This window comes from Anabrus simplex, chromosome 8, assembly GCF_040414725.1.
Source record: "Anabrus simplex isolate iqAnaSimp1 chromosome 8, ASM4041472v1, whole genome shotgun sequence".
NCBI classification, from domain to species: Eukaryota; Metazoa; Arthropoda; class Insecta; order Orthoptera; family Tettigoniidae; genus Anabrus; species Anabrus simplex.
Genome location: NC_090272.1, coordinates 143,284,526 through 143,304,827, shown reverse-complemented (window position 1 = coordinate 143,304,827; position 20,302 = coordinate 143,284,526).

The window sequence follows — 20,302 nt, the reverse complement described above, 5'->3', positions numbered from 1 at the left end:
CTCTGTTTATTTGTCCATATTTTGTATAAAGACTATGGATGGCTAGTTTTGAACAGAAAAATTCAGTTTTCTAGAAGGAGATATGAAGTACGACCTTTCTGGCACATTCTTGGAGAATTTCAACTTGCTTTATCGCTGTGACTTCATCGCTTGACAAAAGGGCCAGGTCATCCGCGAAGGCTAAGCATGGCAATTTCATGCTTGTTTCCTTTATGTCCCAACGTTTACTGGATTCCAGCTATTTTCTACTTTCAGTTCTTTTACCCATTCCCGCGTTACCTTATCTAGTACGAGGTTGAAAAGGAGGGGTGAGAATCCATCTCCTTGACGGACACAAGTTTTTATCAGGAATTCGTCTGAGATTTCTCCCATGAATTTCACTCTTGACTTCGTGTCAGTGAGGGTCTGTTTGGTCAAGTTTAGCGTTTTGGAGACTAGTCCCTGTTCTTTCAGGTTGCTGAACTAAGATTAACGATCAACTGAATCATAATCCTTCTTGAAATCTACGATGGTACAGATGATTGGAAGGTTTCTGAGGGCCCTGAATTTTAGAGCGGTTTTGAGGTTGAAGATCGTATTATTATTTATTCGCTAGGGCCAGCGAGGACCACGTTAAGTCTTGTCAGATTTTTCAATGAACTTTTCTTTCTTTGCAGCACAGAATTCCCTCATTCTTTCTGAGTGGGCCTGCTTGCGTTCCTCTGTCCAAGGGACACCGTGTCTATTTTTTTCGTCAAAGGCGTCTTCCGGTTTGATCTGTAACACTGGAAAGTCTTCTTTGGTGTTTCTAAACCAAGGCGTCGTGGTTTTGATTTTGAGTCAAATAATGGAAAGTTCTGTTTGGTCAACCTGTTTCCGCCCATTCGTTTGAGGTGAACGTAAAATCCTGCACGTCCTTTGCGGTTCGTATCTAATTTTCTCTACTTTGTTATAGACTTCCTTGTCGGATCTTCTTTGGTGGATGCCATTCTCATAGTTGTATCCTATGATTCCCCTAAATATTCTGCGCTCCTTTTTCTCCAGTCTTTCTAGGAGTCCTTTATCGGCATTTGGGATAGGGTTTCGAATGCATACTCTACCGAGATTGAGCGTACATCAAGTACTTCTTAAATATAATACGCTATAAAGAATTTATAAAGTATTAGCGAGCGTATTTTCAGCGCTCATACTAAAGTCTGGCAGGAGCAAGTAGCCAACCGGCATAACGCTACTTTCGTTATCACACAGCCAGTTCGGTGTCAAGGACAGGTTGCGTCATACGATCTGGAAACATTCAAGAATTGAATGTTTCTATATACTAAACCAATTGAGGTATCGATTCACAAGCAACGGAATCTGATAGTGCACACTTCAAACGTCTCCTCGTCTTAATTTCTCCTAAGTCGATCCAGGGATTATGGAGGTATACTTGATTTTATAAAACTTTACGTCAGAGCTAGATCTGTATAAAAGGCCATAACTCTCGGTCCTGTCACGGTCATCCTTCGTCGTGCAACCACGCTAGAGAGCACATCGGAGAGAGCTTGCCCCGAACCTCTGTACTGGAAACCGAGACTTCCAGCTCACCGACCGCCAAGAGGACAGCATCGCCGCTAGCAACCGCTAGCCCCACACACTCAAGGACATTACCGCCAAGAGGACAACTTTGCCGCTAGCAGCCGCTACCTGGGCACAGTCAACGGAGACTACTGCAGTTACGAGCCACCCTGGGAGCATTTTTCAGGTCAGCTTGGTGTCCTGAGTTCGTGCCTTGCCCGTGGCGTAATCCATGTACAAAACTAGCTTGACACGACTCCAGCAACAAGTTGAAATTGATATAGCCCGGTCCGCAAGTGCATTTGGCCTACCAGTATTTCATCCGCACTCCTCCCAACCTCTACCCAACTAATCCCTGCCGAGAAAAATTCCATAATGCCTAAAAAACCAAGATACAGGAACATGCCCCGTCGGATCGAGTAGCCGGACCCCTGTTCAAACCCAACCAGAAGCTACGCCGCCCTCACTGAACATTCCACGAAAGATACCGAGTTATCCTCTCCCCTAAACCCCTCTTCTCAAAATTCCAATCGATACCCTTTGCCAGCACTTTCTCATAAATCCGATACCACATTCAACCTCCACTCTGAAATAGAGGACCACGACTTCGAATATCCATTCACATACGTTCGGAATAACTCAATTTTTCCAGTCTCGCCTAACTGCAACATAGCTTTTATCCCTCTTGGCGTCGCAGGACCTGTGCCCAGGAATCGGTGTATAATACTCGGAGCCATCAGAGATATCATTTCAACCCATGTCTCCCTAATAGAGGAAACTCATAACAATATCCTACTGTAAAGATCACTCCTATCCATGAATATCACTTAGAAGATATCCTAAAAGAATCGTTGCACTTAGAGATGTCCCTAAAGCCATGGTTCTTTACCCACTCGAATGTCACCCTGACCACAAACTGCAAGAAGAAGAAGAAGAAGAAGAAGAAGAAGAAGAAGAAGAAGAAGAAACAGAAATAGAAGAGGAAGAAGAAGACGTTGAAGAAGAACAATGAACCATCAGAGGAATATCCTACATTCTGGAAATGCGGAACTCAAACTTACCCACATTTAACCCTAGTGGATACCAGCACTCAAACTTCTCCTCTATCCTGAGAGAACACCAGCACACAAACCTCACCTCTAGCCCCTTGTCCAGTTTATACACAAACCAAGGAAACCAAAAATAAACCTACCAAAACCAAACCAAAGGAAATCCAAAGTGAACTTAAAATCACTCAACCTGCAGCCGCAAAACCTACCCGAACTGACTTTTCATAGTCAGAAACGTCTCAAGCAATACCCTTGTCACAACCTCAAATATAACCCTCCCCTATATGCAAATCTACACCTACCCTAAATCGAACCCTCAACAATTCCAACAAACCCCGCCCACAGTCTTCTCTAATATTCATGTGTTACAACTGTCTCCAGCTAAACCACTTCGCTTCAAGCTGCCCTAATCAGACGCGCTGTAATAGATGCGGCGATCATCACCTTCACACCGTCTGCCCAGTCCCACGAGAACAGGCCAAGTGTGCCAACTGTAAAGGCAATCACGCTGATTCTTACCCAGGCTGCCCATTCCTCAAAAAGGCAATAAAAGCTCACTATATCGCGAGCAAACACCTACGCCACCCTCAACCATCCAACAAACAACTTCCGTCACCCCTAAACCTAAATCTCAACCCCCCCTCCTACACACAATCTAATCCGTCCGTCACAATCTATCCCCACCATGGAGCTTCTAAAATGTCTCCTCTCTTTCTTAGCCAGCCCAACATAAGCCAAGTTCCCCAGCGCAAAACCATTTCCCACAAAGAACACAGTATGCCTAACCACAATATCACACGCCTCACAACTCCTCTAGATCCCCAAACGCCTCCAAATGTAAGTACCCACATATCCCTCGCTGACAAATTAATGGTCGCCGCCACCACATTTCAACCAGTCCACATTCGCACCTAATCCTACCTTCTCTGAAATACTGGAAGTTAGAGCATAACAGCTCCAGTCGCCAGGAGCAACTACTAATTAAATACAACTCACTAGTTGAGGAAAGTCGCCTATTCAACAGTCAGTTGAAACAAGAAGAGGAAACCCGTCAGCAGTATTGGAACAAAGGACCAAATCAGGTCGACAGTCCCACAAAACCCATTGGACCACGCGACCCCCCTTCGGGAGACTTTCATGTGGAAATGTAAGAGAAATTTCCAAGTGGACAGTGCTTCTGGAAGGTCGCTACAAACATTCAGTTCCTTTAGAATTATAAATAACTAGCTGATGTACCCGTGCTTCGCTACGGAGTTCTAAATTTTATACAGAATTCTAGGTTAGGTAGTGTAAACGTTGTGAGCAAGATTGTATTAAGTTGCATAGCTCTTAACGTTGCCCTAGAAACACGACGGGGAAGTCACCAACGACTTTTCTCATATGAAGACTGGGTTAGGGAATTTTCATTGTAATAGTAGGCCAGCTTGCCTACCGCCAGTCACGATCAGGTTGGGGAGTTTTCATTATAATGGCAGACACTCACTCTCCGCCTGCCTTTATAGATTCTCAGAAAGACTCTCTTAGTGGCTTTCCTAACTGAAATGAACATGGGTCATTACAATGACGTCGGTAGGAATGGCACGATTAAAAGCAATGCCTTCATATGAAATACTTCATCAAATGAAAAACCACACATTTCCTCACTTTTAACGAACAGTACTATGCTGCCGAACTAACAGTCCAAAGCTACAGAGCTGGAATGACCAAGACGCAGACATCCGTGATCCGTGAACAATTTTCGTCCTTTTTTCGACAGGGGTGGGGGGTGGGGGTTGAAATAGTGGATAGTTCTAGGGCAAAAACTATGCCCGTTTACTTATCTGTTTCCTGGGAGTACCCGATGAGTCGGAAAATATCAATTCACTACACTGCGGGGGAAAGAACTATCTGACGTGGAGGCAATTTTTCCTCCAAGCCAGAGAAGAAACCACATCTTCGCTGCTAATTTGGAATAAAATTAATGTGGATTTAATGAAAGTGAAGAGGAAGAAGCTTTTCCTAAGAAACGGCTCTTTCAGCGTTGAATTTTCAGTTATTTAGTGAATTGTGGTACTATAATTTGGAATAGAGCTAAATTGTAATTCCAGACCAGTTCATACTACTACTACTAACTGAGCCTCTGACTTAAGTGCGTACACTGCTCATTCAAAACAGCGCGTCAGAGTAGGTATCGAATAGCTGGCATACTATGATGAACCAGTGTGATACGTACCAGCAGTATCAGAAAATGTATGAACCAGAGGATTGGCATGCTAAAGAAGAAAGTAATCTAACTCCTCAGCTATTTCCCGCCAATATTCAGTTAGGCTGTTATACCGTGTGTATCTCGTAGGCAACGGTCATATTCGGTACGCAGCAGTAATCCCATCTATCGGAGTTGAATGTCAGCATAAGAGACAAAGAACATTGCAACAAACAACGGTCAGTGTAATGTTATTGTTGATCTATGTTAGCGCTTTCGATATTGTAGGCCTTTACATTATTAATTGTCTTCCGGTTCTGAAATACCACTCTTATCATAGTCGGTACGGTAAAACTGAATAAAACATAAATGATCGGAAATTATATTCTCTATAACTTTTGTTATGTAGTACTTTTCCATAGGACCAAGAACATAGGTATTTAAAAATTAAATTTTAGGTGACTTCCCCTAAACTACCATTTCACTCAGCGTGAATAAAATAATTTATATCCTAGATTGTAGTGGCTCACCCCACCCCCCCGACTCTACATACCAATTTTTATTAAATTCTCTTCAGCCGTTTTCTCGTGATGCGTGTACATACATACATACAGATAGACAGACAGACAGACAGAAATTACGGAAAAGTAAGAATTCGTTTTCTTGTTTTTGTGGACATGATCGATACAGCAATGTACTGTACAGACAAAACTCTTATTTTATATATATAGATTCTAAGAGTAGAGTTATTCCATCAGGAGTTGTATTTCTCGACGTGAATGGGATTAAACTGTGTTGTGATGAGTTGCAATGAATAGTGCAATTATTAATTTGACAGAAAGACTCTATGCAAGTGATAGAAGTCGAACTTTTTTTTTTTTTCCTTGTGGAAAGCCTTCGGTGGGGTCGCGCGGTGTCGCTAGGCGCTCGGTCCTGTCACGGCAGTTCACGCCTGCAACACGACGATGTTGGTTCGCCGCATTATATGGAGGCAGCCTGTAGGGCGAAATTATGCCCAAGTGACGTGCAGGTTGAGGAACATCGAATAATTCCGGCGGTACGGTACTTATAAACATTCATTAAGTAGGACCTCGTTGAGGAACTTATAAATTGAAGAAGGTGATTCTAAAACTTGTATAACTCACATTTACGTGTGTGATAACAGTGATTTTTTCAAATGAACTCGACTTAAACTTTAACATTACGATGTGAATAACAGAATATTCGGTGATTTTACTTTTTGTACAAGTGTTTAACTATTCACTTAAACATTGTATCAAATGCGATAGGAAAAGTTATATGTTGTTTTTCTTCGAACGAAATTTTCATAATAATAATAATAATAATAATAATAATGCTTCGCATAGAATTCAGTAGTTGGGAATAATAGTGATTTTTCCTAGTTATTTACACTACATAAATAAAAATTTCACTCATGGACATTCATGTGAAAATGCAAGTGAAATTTCCAAGTGAACGGTGCTTCTGGTAGGTCGCTACAAACATTCCGTTTCTTTAGAATTATAAATCATTCTAAGAATACAGTTATTCCATCAGACGCTCTATTTCTCGACGTGAATAGGAATAAACTGTGTTGTGATGAGTACTAATGAATAGTGCAAATATCAATTTGCACAAAGTATGCAAGTGATAGAAGTCAAATTTCACTTCTTTTTTCTTGTGGAAAGCCACCACAAGTTTCCCAAGTTCAAGTTATTTTTCAAATTTACGTTTTGGGTTCTAAGTTAGAACCGAGTCAACGATTACAATTCACAAAGTTTATGTGAATCCTTCCGATACTCGGAGGACAGTTAAATGTGGACACTTGCGTAACATAATCAGTGAATGGTTGCCCCTTGCCGGGACCTTCAAGAATCAACGACGACCCATTGCTGTCTACAAGGGATCGTGCCTCCATGGTTTGGTTGCTGATTACAAGGAATTCTGGTTCCGTGGTCTGGTTGCTGGACACGGAGGATCGTGGTCTCATGGTGTGGTTGCTACTCACATGGGTGAGTCGCTGTCCATATAGTAGGGTCTATGGATACAACTTCACAGTATCCAGCACAATTGTAAGGTGAACCTTATGTGAATAAATTCCAAAAATTTTGAACTCATTGCAGTTAGGACCTCTCTGTACCCAGCACCAGCTGTACACCCAATGTGCCCTGTGATTAAGATACATTTACTCTCCGAAATATCTAGCCTGGCTTATTATCAAATAATTTCCTAATTTCCTACTGGCTCAGAATCGTTTCGTAGTGAAGTATCTTAGTATTTTGAGAAAGGCATTTTTTGTGTTAGAGCGTGTGTAACGTTTGATAGGATATTTCAAGTTTGCGTCTTCGTTCTCTGAATGCTTCTTTGTCCAGTCCATTTTTCATGATTATCTCACCCAGGTACTTAAATGTTTCTACTCATCTGATGTCCGCGTATTTCGTCCGAAGTTTTGGTGGTGCACCTTTTATGTTAGCCATTACTTCTATTTTATCAAACGATATCTGGAGGCAAGTTTTTGGGCGATTTTTCGGAATTACTGTTATTATTGTGACAGATTGCTTTACGTCGCATCGACACAGATAGGTCTTGTGGTAACGATAGGGCAGGAAAAGGTTAAGAGTGGGAAAGAAGTGGCCGTGGCCTTAATTAAGGTACAGCCCTCAGCATTTACCTGGTGTGAAATGGGAAATTTGAAATTTGCAAGTTCTTTGAAATCAATTAATGGAAGACTAGGCAAACAGTTGATAGAAATTTCGCCACCTGTCCGACAGCACCAAATGCTGATCATTGATGATTGTGAGTACATACATTTTTTCATCTCATTCTATATACTTATTTGAAAGAATTGTCACTATGGAGGAAAGGCTTTGTAACATCAAAACTTGATCGGAAGAGGTGGCTGCAGGAGAAACCTAAATCTGAAAGCTGGATGACACACAGGAAATCAGTTCATATAACTAGAATGAAGACCAGATGGCAGTTGCGAACATTGAATGTTGTTGCTGCTGTCGGTATCAGATCACACTACAAAGATGTAGTAGGAACGGTGACTCTAAAGTGCCGTGAACCGGATCATTGTATCGATTCAGTAACGTGAACAAAATCAAGTGAATAGATTCAGTAAAATGAATCGAATATCCCATCAGTATTATGTATTAAAGAGCCGCACAGTCCATGGCTTGTTGAAGGCAACCCAGGTTCTCCGTGGCAGATCAAATCCCTTTCCAGGGTGCTGGGAATCAAACAGAGATTGTGATTCCTGTGAACTCTCGCTGCGCCATTCCAAAAACCACTAAAATCTCTGTAGATCAGTTCTTGTGCTGTTCGGAATGCTGGAGATCTAGATTTAAGTGACTGTATCCTGCTGCCATATCACCGTGAATGGAAAGATGTAGATTCAGTGATATTTTACATTACATTCGAACGATACTGGTTAATCTTCTCGGTCTCGGGTGTACTATGCGACACAGCACAGGCAGCCAGTGTAGAGGAGTGGATTTAACAGTGCCACTGACGATGACCTCAATATACCATCAGACTTGTGAATGTCATACAGTTAAACAAAGATTTTTACTTGGTTTATTGTCTGGAGAATACGTTCTGAATTGTTATAACATCGTCAGTATGAATATGTTGTCAACAGAATTGTTATCGAGCAATGTATGTACCGATTCCTTCTGTATCTTTTAAAACACGAAAGTAGAGTTGAAGCAAACTGTACTGTATATCTCGCGGACATCAATTATTCAGTGAATAAGTGTAGAGAGATATTCTTTTATAAGAGACCATCAAACAGCGACTGCTGAGTCTAGCTATACATTTATGATGTACTTTTTCACTGCTGGAGAGACCGTAGAAAGTGGCTGAAAAGTGGAAATATAAGGCTGTGACGCCAGTTCTTGATGCACAGAGATAAAATTTTATGTTTTCATGTAATGTGTGTAAGGCATTGAGGCAGTTTTACTGCTGCATACTTATGGCACGATTAATATCCTATGGTTATTCTGGAGCCGCACTATAAGCACTTAAATTTTAATTCACGTGCCGTATCTGAATGGGAGACTTGAATGGAGTTACGTGTGTTCATCGTGACATAATCCATAGAGATCAGGTATATATTTACTTGAACTATCTTGGCAAGCTTGGTAAGTCATCTCTGTGTTCATGGTATGAAAAACCTTGGAGGAGTGGATGGAAAAGCTTTCCACACTAACAAAGGAAATGTCTAGGTTGGAGCAGACCGATTTCAGTGCAGTTCTTATAGAAGGACAATCTTATATGAAATATTACCTTATATAAGATGCTGGAAGTGTCATCCTACCTGGGTTATACGGGCTTTATATCTGGTAATCAATTCTGGCTGAGGCGAGTGAGTTCTGCCATTGTAACATTTCTGATTTCATTCGTAATGTTTTATTGCAGTTTCTTCATTGTGTAAGTATTTGTTCGATACACTTTTTATTTCAGTTTACCCCACAAGTAAAAACCGCACACTGTTAGATTTTCAGAATGAGGCGAAAACATTCCAACACTGATCACTCTTTCTGCAAACACTTCCGACTTTTCTTCTTCCATTAACTGATGGAAGAACGCCGTCAAAATGTCATCTTGGTAGCCCTCTGCATTTACTGGCGTCTCGAAAAAAGCCCAATTATTCATCTCGCACTAACAGCACACCAATCGCCAATCTTCCTATCATAATGAGCGACTTTATAAACACTATTAGGATTTTCTGCACATCAATAGCGAGAGTTATGACTGTTCACACGACCATTAAGATGGAACCAGAAATTTACTTACGAAAATTTGGTGTTGCAATGATAACTGTTTCACCTTGTTAACAGCTGAGATTCAGACTGGCGACTCATGCTTGCCAGGTCGAACACGTGCAGGCTACTTGCAAGGTCAAGAACTATGCGCGCGCCTCCCAAACTGCAGCTGCCGTAGCGCAGAATACAAACACCGTGCGTTCGGTCTGGGTTTATACGGGACACCTTCTATAGTGTCTTATTTTTGAATTTAAACTGTTTGGTTCTGAGTCTTCAAATATGTCGGCTGTCGGCTTCACTTTTACGTAATTGTATTACTGAGGAAAACTGAAGCACGATATTAGAACAAGGAAGCTATAAATGTTGGTTTTTCCCTTGTACTTAGCGAGTGATCCCTCCTATACCGCCTCAAGGCAAGTGTCCTGGAGCGTGAGACTTTGGGTCGGGAGATAAAAGTGAGGAGGAGGACCAGTACCTCGCCCAGATGGCCTCATCTGCTATGGTGAATAGGAGCCTTGTGGCGGAGGAGAAAAATGGAAGGAAGGAAGGAAGGAAGGAAGCGGTGGTGGCCTTAAATCAGGTACGGTCCCGGCATATACTTGGAGCACAAGTGGGAAACCACGGAAAACCACTTCATGGATGGCTGAGGTGGGAATCGAACCTTCTCTGTTCAGTTGACCTCCCGAGGCTGAGTGGACCCCGTTCCAGCCCTCGAACCACTTTTCAAATTTCGTGGCAGAGCCGGGAGTCGAACCCGGCCTCTACGTGTAGCAGCTAATCACATTCACAACTACACCACAGAGTTGGACATGATATAATTTTACTGTTGGTAAATACTAGCTTTATTACCCGACGCTGGTGGGATATGTAGAAACTTAAAAATCGTTGGGCTAGCAGAGCAAGCTAATTAGGTGCCTCTCCATAGGATCGTTCATCAATAATGACCACGGAATTCAACATCTGATGAAAGAAATCACGTCAAAAAGCACCACGATCACTTGTTCATTCGTAATCATGACGACTTAATAATATGTTTATGTCAGTGGTGTTCACTGTTGATGCACTTGTGTATGTTGAATAGTCAGCCCGAAAGCTGCGCCACCATTAGCTGTCAAAGATGGCCTAATATAAATGTAGAGGCGTATAAAGCAAATGAGGAGTGATGTAGTTTCCCGCTGCTTTTCTCATCGGCTGGAAGTTTCTATTACGTATTAGAAACGCTTTTGGAATGAACTAGAAACTCTTGATAATGCGCCACGTCCTTTCTGCTTACGGCTTCTGTTCTGTACACTTGCGCCAAAATCGCATGCGTCTCCGTCACCCTTTTTTAACTAGTAACAATACTTCATGCTTAAGATTTTCTCTATTGCACTACAACACGAGTCTTCACACGCATTACGTTCGACTGGCCGTAGCGGACTAACCTGCTTCAGCTCCATATGATCAACGCTACGTGGCGCTTCTCGAGATATCTCTCTATTCACATGCTCATGCACGCAGTGCTACCACACGTTGCCATTGCGATATCGGTCCTTTTATCGTTTTTTTTCAAACAAGCCTTCTACTTTGTATAATGAGAATAATAATATCACCACCGCTAGGGGAACCATGCGAATTTTTAATTTTACTTAAAAAACAAATGAAATTGTGTATACTGGCTGTAACGTCTCTCGATCAAGGTTTAATTTATAGAAAATATGAGATTTTTAAAATAAGAATAAAAATGCATCCGAATCGTATCTCTACTGCAACTTCTGGAACAAATTCCCCCTGGGGTGGACTCATATCTTCATTAAAGTTAGCCATAAATGGAGGTGCGCCGAGTTAAGGAAATGCCATAAAATATTTTACGACATATACTTTATAGCGTATGAAATTACGCCTTTACTGCACTCTTTATGTTGACAATGTAACTATTTTACTGTCGAGTTACTTAGTTGTAGATGCAGGTTGTAAAAATGTAATATGCTTTGTGGACTGGAAACATTGATAATGCCTCATTTAAAGGACATTATCTTAAATTTACATTGTTATTCCTTATGGCTTATATCACTTCAAATTTAATCATATTCTATTCTGGAATGGACGCCAATGGAACTATAACCTGAATTTGAAACCGAATGACATCGTCGCTGGCTTTCCACTATGATTTACCAGCTGGATGGAGTACCTCCTGCTGACAATGCGGTTTAAGCATAGGATCTTGAAGATTTTTCTATCCATGCGCGTTTCAAAGCCTGCAATCGTTCATTAACGAAGTCTCTTTGTGTAAAGGCTTCGACTTCGTAACGTTGCATAAAACATGATACTTCACGATACACACTAATTTACGATAGAGATTCACAGTTGCACAAGAAACAGTTTGAATATCAGAAAAACACTTCTTGAAAGCCGATTCTGGCTTTTGCTTTCCGCATTTTCATCCCGTTCTTGCTTTGGCCAGTACCCTAGGTATTGAAATATGACTCCCCTTCAATGGTGTTTCTATCCGGGTTGATAAGGCGTTGTTTATATTCTGTTTGCCGATATCCAAATATTTTGATTATTGGATATTTTTCTTGGTACGAAAGATCTAAGTTTACTAAGGGTGAAAAGTTTGTGACAGTCATAATTCAACTGCTTGGTCCTAAAGGGGGATGAGTCTGAGAAATTCAGTTATCAGAAAAGTAAAAAATAGAAAAATGTTTCAAACCTCCAGTTCGTAAAATATAATTACAACGTTGTTACAAAAACCTACTACCACATGGTAGAAGGTTACCGATGTATTAAGGGATATTAAACTTATTTGCAATATGAAAAAACAAATATTCAGTTTCCTAGACTCGTCCCGTTTTATAATATAAATGACAATATGAGAGAATGTTTGTAATATAAGCTGTCTTTTTTTTTCAAAAAAATTCCGTAAATATCATCAGTGTATTAAACACAAGGAAAGTTATTTCTGAAAATCAACATATAAAAAGGTTGAATTAAGTAGACTGATGTTCAGTGTTCTCCGATCACTTCAACCTGTATTCTTCACTGACTGAAATGTTATAAATAAATAAACTTATTTAACATATAAAAAGGTAGTCAAATTTTCTGATGTTCAGTCTTCTCCGGTATCTGCTTTGGTAGTAGGCCACATGAATTTTTCATCATAAAAATTATCATATTCAGCAGGTACGTATATAAATATGTAGTTTTCTAACATTTTCCATTTTAGCTGCCTTTATACGAGTTTTGCCTCCATGACAGACCTTTCCAGAAGGCAACTGTACAGCTCGTCAGCTAGGAATAGGGAATTTTATGGTATGATGTAAAATTCCATGGATGAATGGACGATTGATGATTTTCCCTGGAAATTCTAAATCATCTGGATTTGGTCACGGTTTTGGTTCGTCTTTCATACAGCTGTCGGTTGACTGTTGACGGTTGATGCTTAAAAGGGTTCTGTCCAGGATCGAGTTCACTTAGTTCAAACCACTGCCTGTATGACAGACACTGCTCATTCGACTGATTCCAGTTTGGTGCGAAAAGGTGTAACTTTAATCTCATTTTCTGACTTTTTGGTCTGAACCCCTTTCAGCATCAACCTATTCAGTTTGGCTTTGATGATGCTACCATACTTTATTGGAGTATATTGCCTCAGTTATAAATTTCATGTTGGTTTATTTTATTGATATGAATGTCAATGTCAGCAAACCACTGCAAATACCGGTCGACAAGATAGCAATTCAAACAACTTGTTCACATATATTTCAAAATTTAATGTTGATGCTGTATGATATGGCATTGTTATGACAACCCTTGGTCTGAAATGAAGTCATCCTGTGTTGCTTTAAGTTGTTGGATGGAGATTCATTCACCACCTAATCACATAAAAGACATCTCCAAAAAAAGAAACTGTGGGTCAAACGCTGGGTGATGGTGGCACGCACTGTTTCTTTGGGAGGATCTTGGGCCATAATACAGCTGCTCTTGTTTCAGAATGTCATCGTGCACTTGGCAAACGTTGGAGAACATGAGCACCCATATATTTTCACGTCCGGGCTCAGTGGCACACAAGATTAAGGCGCTGGCTTTCTGAGCCCAAGTGGCAGGTTCGATCCTGGCTCAGTCCTGTGGTATTTCAAGATGCTCAAATATGTCAGCCCATGCCGGTAAATTTACCGGCACGTAAAAGGAATATTCCGGTGTCTCTGAAAACTGTAAAGGAAGTTTGCGGGACATAAAAGTATTATTATTATTATTATTATTATTATTACAATTATTACATTTTCACGTTTTCCGTGTTGACAATGATGTCTATCAACAGGATAATTCGCCAGTGCGGTGCAGAAATTATTCCAAGAACACGAAAGGGACTAGTTACTTCCCTGGCAATGTGTATCGTCCGGAAACTCTTGGCTTGCTAGGTAAGCCATGATGAACCACAACATTTCAATCTGCAGGCTATGATCAGAATGTTAAGCCTTTTAGAAAAGCGAACAATCATCATCACCATCATCATCTTCTTCTTCGTCGGCGTCGTCATCTTTTCAATCTGAGGAACTTCATTGGTCTACTGCGGCTGGTAGCACCGATCGAGTTTGCTGCGTAATTTGGGCCACGGATCTGTGAGCTTGCTTTCTGGAGACGTGGGTCTGAGACTAACCATCGGCAGCCCTGAAGATTCAGGAGTTCAATTACCAGCCGAGCCGAGGATTTTAATGCCAGGACTCAGCTAAGGGCCCCATGGTCACCAACCCACGCTCCCAAGTTAAGAGCCTCTTAGGACAGGCAGGTGATGCCGTGGGATATATTCTACCGCCCTCACCCACAGGGGGATCTGTGGTGGTTAGTCCAAAGTGTTTTGTGTGAATGAATAGAAGTGTATTAAGATGAAAACAAACCCTATGTCCTGACCCAAAGGAATTAACCATAGGCAGTTAAACTCCCCGATCCGACCGGGAACCGAACCCTGAACCCTCTAAAGCGAAGACCAGTATGCTGACCATTCATACAAAGAGCTGGACTAATTCTCCCTTAATATTCTGTACATAGTTGCTTAAATACACCCGATTCCACTTTACATTTTCCTTCTGAATATGTAATCTGTGTTGTACCGTACCCAGGGGTAAATACCCTCTAGGACGATGCCTCCATTCCTGTATGAACATCCGACTAACTCAGGGTTGGGCAGAGTGTGGGTTGGTTGTCGATTGGGTCAGGATAAAAGTCGAAGTTCTACACTAAAATAGCAATCAATAACAGGAAATGGAGGTATAACACGAATGAGAAACAATCATAGGGGTAAGATGGATTTATTAACAAATATCCCCGATCAAATCACATGAAAATAATTGAATCAAGAAAAATAATAATTATAATTTGAATGAAATGAACTCAAAGTATTGAAATAAACCGAAATTAAAAACGTTAATTGAATGATTATACAAATTGACATTAAAAAAACAAGTTCAACAAAGAACATTAATATAAATCAAAACTGAATTTCTTCGTTTAGTCCAATGTTTATGTTGTATGGCAACAAGTGTACGCAAACACTGCCATGTGATGTTTCCGTATGGAGTTTCACACTATCGCATCCCAACGGTACGGTTTCAAAGTTAAGTTAATCCCGAGAGTCGCCGAAATTACAATAAAATAAAAGTTACATTATACAGAAAAGTTACGACGAAGAGAAAAATAATTAAGACGCAATGGATTCTATGTAATTTATGCAAAATACTAGGGGCAAATCCTACACTATATTTACAACAATCCAAATAATCAAACTAAACATATATATACATCGGATATCGAGTAAAGTCTTAAATGCTACACTGCTTCTAATGTGAATCCCGGTTCACAGCAAAAGATCTAGACAGAACTAGATAAACCAACAATACTTCAGCACTCGGGCTGTTCCCTTTAAAAACAACGAGACAGGGTATACAATCACAAAATAATAAAGTAAACATCATCCTGTAAGAGAAAAACATATAAATAACCTTTGATATCATAAAGAAAGCAATAGGCAACATTGCCTCCTTCTGCTGCGTTTAAGCGCTCAACAGCGCGGTCATCCGTCATGTACTTCCGGGTAGATTACGAGCTGTAAAGAAATGATGAACTCCACTATGCTAAAGATTGGATTTTGTCTCCCGAGGCCGCCACAAGGAAATACTGTCTCTTTCACACATACCGATAAACACAGGCCAGGAATCAGCTTGCCATGAGATAACGCCCTTCCATCAACTACACGGAAACTCACGTATATTCATTCCTTCTAAGCATGCTTGGGCCATTTAACAACGTCAGACTCAATAGTCTGGAATTAACACTGTCCATTCTGATCACAATATACTCAGAAGACACTAGGCAGGCACACACATCTGCACAATACTCTTTATCTTGTCAGGCATACAATCAGCCTGCACCAACACATTATAATTCAGCATGCAATTATTATCTCATTATTCCTCATGAATCCCACTGGCCTTTCCACATAATGAGACACAGTTCGAGTCCTTGGCAGACCATCAGGCAAACAGAATCCAACTTAACTTCAAAGATCTTATTTTAACAACGACGTTCTGCAGCTCCTTCTGGCAGCTTCTGTAAAACCATGCATCATGCAAAATAGCTACACCTGTCTCTCTGAATAACCGAAATAAAATGAATTGATACGTGTTTGACGTAATATAAAATGAAACTGTCGATCTAGCCCTTCTAGCATAAATATAAGGAAAACTCGGAATATCCTACGCTAAATAATATACACAAATAAACAACAGCTAATCCTATCAATCCCTCATTTTCCCAAACATCTACTCATAAAGCAAAATGAAAATAAAATAAACATGCATTAATCTCGTATCCGAAACTATCATCATAACAAAATTAAACAAACACATGCCGCCAGGCTTACTTTACATGAAAATAAAAATTCTATCTACACTGCCCTAGTACCTTAACATAACTTACATATCATGCCATAAAAAATACATGCGTCTTACTTTACATGACTCTCGGGAAACCAGGATAGCAGCTTACATCCCCACTGCTTTATGGGTCTACTCCATGTTAATCACATCCTTAACATGTGTGAATGCACTTCCTTCCTCTGCAGGTGTATCCATCATCTTGCTGGAAAACAATTCACTGGAACACAGAAGACTATAGTTGATAATCTCTTCGCTGCTTTGCTACGAGCCGAAATACCCTTCTCTTTTTACCAGATCAGCAAACACACTGATTCACATATATATAACACACTTCACTTAAAGGGTAAAAACACAGTTTAAAAAGCAGCCCACGGTTCGGTACGGAAGTTCCACGCGAATACGCGCCCGTCGCGAAATAGTGAAACACTAGCACGTTTCCACTACACTTGTTACTCAGCGGTCACTAAGCACCGTCTTTGTCGATTAAAAGTAAACTCTGCCAAAATTATACTATTTCATTTACTCAAGTACAGTAAAATATTGCGACTGCACAATTTGAAGTATCAATGAGAGCCAGTTACTATTACTGGAATAACACCACGGAGATTACAGAGTTGGTACATCCGTACTGTTCAAATCTTCATTACGGAATTACAGAGTTAGTACATCCGTACTGCTCAAATTTCAACTACTGAATGACGCTCTCCAGAGCTTGGGTTACTGAGGAGGCTTCGGTGACGCCAATAATGCTGGGGTTCCCGGGTGTCTGAACCAACCACCAATCAGAGAGTTCGTCATGTATGATGATACAATACTTATTGTGATATACTTACAAAACACAGCTCAAACACTAGCAAATCTCTTCCACCAATTTCTATAATACATTTCCAAATATATCTGACTTCAGAAACTGTGGAAAACCGATCTCTTACAGAAACTGACTTTATCCACAGAGCACGTTGGTCATCCTGGAATTAATATTTGGCGCGGTGTAGCCTCCAGGTTTGCCAAATTCTTAAGTTCCCATTGGCTGAAATATCTTGCTTGGTCAGCATCTAATACACGTGTCGATCCTTGCCAACGCTTGGGTACGCTATACTTTCTCACGGTCATACGGAAATATGAAGCAACATCCAGCGACTTACAGTCTTGCTCAACATCCGGTATCAACTATCTTGGGATACGTTGCTTTAACATGTTAGACTGTAACTTTTATGAATAAATTTCACATATTTGGTCAAATAATATTCCAATTATTATTATGGGCCGGGAGGATACGGTTCAGTGTCGTCTTTGTAATTCTCTTAAGGCTCCCAGTTTATAAACCGCTGATGTAAAGTCATGTCGTAAATGAAAGTTTCGATGATATTTCTTTCATTACAATTGTATGTTTCTCCTGCCTTGCCCTTAGCCTTTAGAATGCCAGACAACGTTATATCGTTGTTTGGTACTTGTGAGTAAAGTGCCAGCAACGATTTATCGTCGTTTGAACAGCGCGTCTTACTACCTGCATTTAGAAGGATTATTAACGGCAGATGGAAATATATTTCGTTCTGTTTCCGTACGGTAAAGATCGTAGTTTCTAATTTTATCACTATGCGGCTCATTTGTTCACTTACTGGATTTCTGAATTTCATGTTTTTCTCTGGTCATATGACGAATGGCAGTTACGTAACGGTGATCACTAAGGTTCGGAAGTTAATGACCTAAAGAAGTACAAAATATTCAATAAAATGTGCCCCAAAAACTAGCTAAATTTGACCGTAAAAGCTAAAATATGACTTATGGAATTTAGTATATAATTTCTTGTGATTATTTCTAGCCGGGCGCAGCCCTTGTAAGGCAGACCCTCCGTTGAGGTTGGGTGGTATCTGCCATTTGTAGGTAACTGCGTGTTATTGTGGTGAAGGATAGTGTTATGTGTGGTGTGTGAGTTGCAGGTACGTTGCGGACAGAACAAACACCCAGCCCCCGAGCCATTGTATTAACCAATTAAGGTTAAATTCCCCGACCCGGCCGGGAATCGAATCCGGGACCCTCTGAACCAAAGGCCAGTACAATGACGATTCAGCCAACGAATCGGACATGGAATTTAGTGATAGGTAACAATGTGAGTAGATTACTAACATTATATACCTTTAGTACAAAAAAGTGATTAGTGATAATACAGCAGATAGAGCTACAGTACGTTGAAACTTTCAATACGGATTTACATGAAATAGCTTTACTGCTGCGTTACAAAAGAGAATTGTTCCGTCAGTAGGCATGCTGAGGATCTCTTTACATAATTTTTATACTAGAAGTGCGACTAATCCACTGAAATTTGTTGGTGGTGAAAAAGGAAATAGGGCTGTAACTGGACCCGTCAAGGATGAACTGGGCGAGAGGAAGAATGGAATTTCCTTACTTTCTAATTGCTTGTCAGTTAAATAAATCTACTACTGAAGTGACATCCGCTTCAATGAGACGCCTGCACAGCAGCTGTCGGAATCAGGTGTTCTAAACCTGCTACCTGCATATTTCGAGAAAAGAAAGAAAAGTATGTCTACTACAGCATTCGGAAATCCTATGTTCGAACCTCGACATAGATAACATCTACCTTGTTAAAACGACGCTTCAGTTTAAGCAAAAATGCTGAGAATATAGCCAAATATGACCTTATATCATTAGTAATGACCCGGATTCATATGCACTAAAAACTTCAAAAATATGCATGCACATATGCACTAAAAATGTTGAAAATATGCACGAAAATATGCACTAAAATAAAAAATCACTTACCAAACGCATTATTTAATTTTAACTCAGTGTTAAATTGATAAACATGTTTCATTGCTTCCAAAATGATGCATTGCAGTGGGTTATGAACAGTTTTTCAATGTTTTCAGGGTTCAATGTCTTTCTGTTGTAGGACAGAATTAATTTATACGTTACAAATGATCGTTCTCCGTCGACGGACCTAACTAGATAATACTTGTAAACTGGCACTGACTGCTTAGAACATTCTTCTGGCAAAGACTGCCTGATGGATTGGATGTCTGGAAAACCGGGTGAGTTGGCCGTGCGGTTAAAGGCGCGTGGCTGTGAGCTTGCATCCGGAAGATAGGGGGTTCGAATCCCACTCTCGGCAGGCCTGAAGATGGTTTTCCATGGTTTTCCATTTTCACACCAGGCAAATGCTTGGGCTGTACCTTAATCAAGACCACGGCCGCTTCCTTCCAACTCCTAGGCCTTTCCTATCCCATCGTCGCCATAAGACCTATCTGTGTCGGTGCGACTGAAACCACTAGCAAAAAGAAAGTCTGAAAGAAGGAAATAGCTGTTGTAAAAAGGATCATTATCCACCTGCGATACTGAAAGCACTTTCCTTGACTAGGGAGGCTTCTCGTATTGCCAAGAGATATAGGCTACAGCATATAGGCCTATACAGTTCATTAGATGTTTCATTTCGTTCAGAAATCTTAGATAATCAATCACACGTAAGAGAGAATATATCTAAATATGCACTAACGTTCAAAATATGCACTTGCATATGCGCATATGCATTTTTAAAATATCCGGGCCCTAATCATTACAATGAGCAAAATACGACCGAAAAATTAAAACGGTCGAAATATGCGTTTATAAGCAACATTCACATCCATACTTCACACTTACTTTTCAGATTTTTGGTAAAATATGCTCAGGAAATAAATATGAATTTTCCTTATCATCCGGAATTTAGTAATTACCTACTGAGTTACCGAACAGATACTTTTCAAATTGCCTGTGTTTATTCACTCAGATGATTGCATTACAGAAGGATCACCACATTTTATCTGTAATTTGAATTTTGAATGAGTTTTATTGCTATTT